Below are 6,644 nucleotides of genomic sequence, written 5' to 3' on the forward strand. Positions count from 1 at the left end.
AGCCCTTGATCCACGTGACCCCGCCTCCACCTGTTGTTGTTGGCCCCCGGCTCATGGTGACCCCACGTGTTAGAGCAGAACGGCTTCATAGGATTTTTTTGGCTACAATCTTAATAGGAGCAGTTCTCCAGACCTTCCCTTCTGCAGAGCTTCTGGGTGGATTTGAACTGCCAGCCTTTAAGTTAGCAGCCAATTTCAAATCACTTGCTCCACCCAGGCACCTTTTCTATTCCTTTGCTAGTGTTGTTAAGTGCTGTGGAGTCTGTGATACTACATAGGGTTTCTTAGGAGCGGCTGGTGGGATCGAACCACCAGTTCAAACTGACTTTGAGGTCCAGTGTTTATCCTCCAGTGCCAGGACTTTCCATTCCTTACTTGACTCAAAAGGCTACTGAAGCCTAGAAAAGCATAATTAGTGGTAGAATGTAGTCCAGAGCCCAACTCAGAGTATAAAGCATAAAGAAGCAAAAGACAAATCCATACACAGCTTCAATATCACAAGAAGTAGATTTAACATATTCTTGTCATTGATAGAAGGGTCCAGAGCTCCTGCAAGATTCTGGAAATGTGGGCTTAAAGACCTCCCCCTTCCCATTTTTCCAGATCTTTTGAGAGAATAAGGAACAACCAGTCACTTCTACCATCTAAAGTCTTCAAGGAAAGGCTTTGACACCTGGGAAATCTGAAACCTAACTGATAGGAAGGTGGTCACTGTGCCTGGTGTCTGTTCACATGGTGGTTCCCTCTGTCAACACCCTCTCTCTCCTTAGAGTGTTCCGTATGTACTCAGATCTCTGAAGTCTGCAGCCAGAGATGGTTGATGTGGTTGAAGCAGATGCACAGGTAGATGGTTTTCTGGGTCAGAGGAGGGATGTTCTCTGAGTTGGCACTGTTGAAGTACACAGAGGAACCAAGGCACATCTCTCAAAGAGAGAACCTCCATCAGATTCCCTACAGCCTCAGATCCTGGTCCTGGGTAGATTTTCCTGGGCTGATGTGGGTGTTTCTAAGACATCCACCAGCTTTTTTCCCCAGAGGGCTCTTCTTCAGCCCTGTTGTTGTTGTTAAAGTGTCATTGAGTTGTTTCCGACTCATAACAACCTTATATAGGGATTACAAGGAGCAACTGGTGGATTTGAACCATCGCCAACCTTTTGGTTAGCAGTCCAGTGCTTATTCTATAGCGCCACACTAGTGAAAATCAGATAAAGCCAGAATTAAGTTACATGGTTGTGGTTGTTGGCTCTGAGGAGTTAGACTTGTTCTGTGTGTCTCCAAAAAGCATAATAAAACCAAGGTGGTGTGGACAATGCCTGTCTAGCATCCATTTCCCCTTTTTATGTATCAACTTTCCAATTTCCTATTGGGAAACAACCTTCCCTGGTTCTCCATCCATGTGGTTCTCAGTCCATGACCCCATCTCTGGGTCAATAGTCCCAAGACCCAGGTCAGGTCATCACACACTCAATAGTTGCTGTTGTCGACTCATGGCAACCCTATGCATGTCAGTAGAATTGTACTCTGCAGGGTTTTCAGCAATGGACTCTTTGCAAGTAGATCACCAGGCCTTTCTTGCAAGGCAGCTCTGGGTGGACTCGAACCACCAGCTTTTTGACATGTTAAGCTTTGCACACCCAGAGATTCCTTGCTATCACAAGGGACAAGATGATCAGGAGCCAGGATTATCCCAACATGATACAGCTCTAAGATGAAGAGATAGCTCTTCTTTGCCAGCAGTAAGCAGACAGGTAGGCAGGAAGAGCAGGGCCCCAGAGCCCTTCTTATCCCTTGGCCTTGAATAGCAGGTCCAGTGGAGATTCTTGAAGGCCTCTCCAAACCTGAGGTTCTGTAGCTCAGAGACATCACAGATTTGTGACTGAAAGTCATTTTCTGATGATGCCCCAGTACTGCAAATCCACCTAGGGCAAACCTCCCAAGAGAAGAGGGAAGTTGCGGACAATCAAGTCCAGATTAACCTCGTTCCCCCTCCAACTCCATTTCTAATTCTCAGCAGAGTGCCAGCCCTTGACTGCTTGGACTGCCAGCATCCGGCCTCTGGGAGGGTACCAGAGAGCGCTGCTAAGGAGGGAACATAAAAGCTGCGTGACTGCTTCATCTCTCCCATGCCAAGTGACAGCCACAACGTTATTTATTCTCCTCAACAGGCTTTTCATTGTCTCTAATCTAATTACCACTCAACCTGCTCCCCCAGTGATGCTGTTAATTAAGGTTGGATGGCTTCGCTAGGGCCTAGCAGAGTTGTTTCTTTTCTTTCCTTCCTACCCAATTTGTACATTTAGGCAAAAGTTTTAGGGACAGCCAGTCTTCCCTTTTATTTTGATTTTTTTTTACTTTTGACTCTTTCTGTGTTGATTTCTCTGCTCTCCCTGGTAGTAACGGCTGGTTCTGACCATCCCTCCCCAGGTTTGACAACACTCCATCCACTCAGGTATCCCCTACTTAGCCTATGTCCCCAGGATATTAGGAGCCTGTGGCTACACTTACTGATTAGAGAACCCAGTAGTTTCGGCACAGTAGGCCTAGTGATCATGGAGTTTGAGATGGTGTCCTTGGAACCATAGAGCTCTGGGTGGGACTGGTCCTGGTAGGAGGATCAGTAAGCTAGAGACATAGCACATAGAACTTAATAGGGCGGCTCTTGCCTGAGAAGGAGTTAACTTTCTGGAACTCTGGGAATCTCAACGACCCCTTTCAAACTTGTGACGTTGGACGTGGGAGGCACAGATGGTTAACATGCTTAGCTGCCAGTGGAAAGGTGGAGATTCAAGTCTAGCCAAAGCCACCTTGGAAGAAAAGCTTGGTGATCTTCCTATAAATCAACCACTGGAGCACAGCTCTACTCTGACTCACATGAGGTGTCCAGGAGTTGGAATTGACTTGATAACAACTAGTACCAGAAGAGTCCCTGTGAAGAGGGGAAGGATGGCACAGTAAGTGAGGAGGGCAGTGTGAGAGCATCTGATCCAACATCTTCATTATGTGAAGGAGAAGCTGAAGCCCAGAGTGGGTGTGACTAGGATCATGGAGCCAGCTGGTGGCCAAGGCAAGAACTTGAACACAGCTCTCTGTATTTTCCAGATTGGGGCTATTTCCTTTGCTTTACGTTGACCAATGTTACTTAGCAAGCCAGTGGAGAGTTAGGATTTGAACCTCATATTGCCAAAGGTCAGCCATTCTGAAGGGTAGGAAGGGCTGAGAAAGAATTTCAAACTGGAAGAAAGTCTAAGAAATGAGAGAAGGGTGTGGCCTTGCTTTAGTTAGAAAGTCGATGATGGAGTTGCTGATGGGGTTCATGGATCTACTTGAAGACACGGGGAGAGATATGGAATCCCCAAAGGAGTCCTACCAAGTTTGGTAAAAATGGGTAAAGAAGTTGAAGGTTTGCTGTCTTCTTTTTTAGTTTTAGAGAGAGACAAGAATTTCCACATCACAGAGAATGAAATGGAGTCCTGAGATACTTGCATTCTGGAGCACGTAGAGGAGGGACCAGGCCCCTCTCCCAGTTTTTCGCAGGGAATGCAGCCTACTTGGTGCACGGCCCTCACCTTAAGGAGCTGGCCCATCTAGTCTGTGAGCTTCTTAGACTTGCTTAGGTCAACAACCTCACCATAGTTTTCCAGGCTTAGGACACATTTTCCAATTACAATTGGGGCTGGTCTTTCTTCCCCTTCCTCCCTCTCTCTCTAGGAGACACACAGGCTCAGGTAGATCAGGAGCCTCATGGGGTCCTGGGATGTGAGAGTGAGAAGTAGGTTGGTGCTGAATGGCTTCAGCATCCAGTCAGAGAGAGTGGGCAGGGAGAGGGAAGCCTTCTATTCCCAGACTTGCAGATTCTTATACCATTACACACAGTGTCTTCATGACATACACAGGCTCCCTGTGGTCTGGGTGCTACGGACTGAATTGTGCCATCAAGTTGGTTCTGACCCATAGTGACCCTGTATATGGTTTCTGAGCAGCAGTTGGTGAGCTTGTACCACCGACCCTGTGGTACAAAACCGATTTTGCAGCCCAGCACATTAACTCACAGTGTCACACCAGGACTCCTTAGGTTTCCCCAAAATGTGTGTTGGAATTCTAACCCCAAACCTGTGTAACTGAATCTAACATAACGAGATCACCTTCTAGAAGGCACTGAAATGTAATATAACGGAATCAGTCGAAGTCATACCAGTGTCACGGGAACCCTAAACTTTACGGCTTCTGAGTTCTATACAGAGCAACATGGCCCCAAGACATGCATGCTCAACAGGGTAAGACAGACACAGCTTGAGGATTGTCCACAAACAAGGTAATGAGAAATGCCCGGGCTACCAATAAGAAAGAGATAGACATGGCTGAGGCCCTGATTGGGACTGCTAGACTCCAGAACAGTGAGGAAATAAATTTCTGTTCCTTAAAGCCACCCTTTTGTGGTCTTTGGGTTACAACAGCTACACTAGAAAACTAGGACACCGGATGAAGTCTTGGGGTATCTCCTGTAGCCCCATCTTACTGCTGCCCTATTTTAGCCTCTACAAATGCTCACTATTGCACTGCTGTTTATGCACAGATGCGTGCAGATGCTGGGTGTGGGTTTATTTACTCATCTGAACACAGATGCTCACCTGCCTGTGTACTGCTTGTCCACACAAACCCCTATCACCTAGGCACACACCTGTGCATTTGGACCGATGTTCTCAATCACATGTATGACCATTTGTTGTTGTTGTTGTTAAGTGCCGTCGAGTCGGTTCCGACCCATAGCGACCCTGTACAGGGTTTCCGAGGGTGTAAATCTTTACGGGAGTAGAAAGCCTCATCTTTCTCCCGCGGAGCGGCTGGTAGTTTCAAACCGCTGACCTTAAGGTTCGCAGCCCGATTCGTAACCACTACGCTACCAGAGCTCCTCTAGCCACTATGATTGATTGAATTGTGTGCCCCCAAATATATGCTGCGAATCTTAATCCCTATACCTGTATGGAAAGTGTGCACCAGGGTTGTAACCTTTCACCATACTTATTCAATCTGTATATTGAGCAAATGATCAGAGAAGCTGAATGATATGAAGAAGACTATGGCATCAGGATTAGAGGAAAACTCATTAACAGCCTGTGATACGCATATGATACAACCTTGGTTGCTGAAAGTGAAGAGGACTTAAAATACTTACTGATGAAGATCAAAGAGCACAGTGTTTGGTATGGGTTGTAGCTCAATATAAAGAAAACAAAAATTCTCACCACACAGACTACCAGGGATTCTTAAAGTACAATTGTTGTTGCTGTTAAGTGTTGTAGCATTGGTTCTCTCATAGCGACTCATAGGAGCAACTAGTGTGTTTGAACCACTGACCTTGAGGTTAGCGGTCCAGTGTTTGTCCTATAGCACAACACCAGGACTCCTAAAATAAAGTAAGGTTAAATAATTAAGACCCACATGCACCTGTTTCAAGTGACCTACAAATTCTTAGAAATACAGGTCACCTTTTAATGAAATAACAGATTGATACACAAAATAAATGAAATTACTCACGAGTATAATGTCCCATAAACAGCTCTAGTAGCTGTTACGAGTGGTTACGAGTTGGGCTGCTAACCTCAAGGTCAGCAGTTCGAGAGAATCAGCCATTCCATGGGAGAAAAATGAGACTTTCTGCTCCCATAAAGATTTATAGTCTTGGAAATCCTATACAGGGTCGCAACGAGTTGGAACTGAATCCATGGCACACCACTACCACCACCACCATGGTGCTCCTTCATATGAAACCAAAAGTCACAATTAATTTTAAAGTAAAGATGAAAAGATCAAGGAGTAGGGAAACTAGAGTACTAGAAATGGAACAACTAGAACACAAAGAATGTTGACACATTGTGAAAAATGTAACTAATGTCATCGAACAGTTTCTGCACAGATGATTATGTGATGTGCTGGGGTGTACAAATATTTATGTAATCCTCCATGTACAGATGGGCTGAAAGATGAGTGTTGTGCGGGTGTTGAGGTTTCCATAAACAAGTGTTGACACAGTCCTACTCAGTGTGTTTCTAGCAACCCAGATCGCCCTCAAAGCTAGCTTTACAGAGAATTCACAGGCTTATGTCTTCCTTTTCTTAATTTTAGCTCAGTAAGGTCAGTTTGAACCACAAGATTGGTGATTCAGGCTCACCAGCCACTACTTGGATATCCGATACAGGGTCACTTTGAGTCAGAACCTGGTAGTAGCAAGATGAATCTCTTCATCTTACCTACTGTCCATAAAAACCCAAAATATTGAGCCCGTTGCATTGAAACCGACCCTACACGACAAGTAGAATCACCCCCACAGAGATTCCAAGGCTGTAAGTTTTTACAGACAGACAATCACATCTTTCTTCCACAGAATGGCTGGTGGCTTCCATTAGCAGCAAGCACTTAATTACTGCACTACCAGGGTTCCTTTCACCTCCTATGTCTTACCCCAAACCAAATTACATTATCTTTTTTGTTTTTTCTTATTTATTTTTAAATTTAAGGTTTTTATTGTGGATTGAGTGAAAGTTTACAGGGCACATCATCAGTTTCACATTCAACCCTTCATATAACTTGTTTCATTACACTGATTATAATCCCCTCCATATACCATCAGTTAAAAGTATTTCTCT

The sequence above is a fragment of the Chrysochloris asiatica genome, unplaced genomic scaffold (assembly GCF_000296735.1).
Source record: "Chrysochloris asiatica unplaced genomic scaffold, ChrAsi1.0 scaffold00009, whole genome shotgun sequence".
NCBI classification, from domain to species: domain Eukaryota; kingdom Metazoa; phylum Chordata; class Mammalia; order Afrosoricida; family Chrysochloridae; genus Chrysochloris; species Chrysochloris asiatica.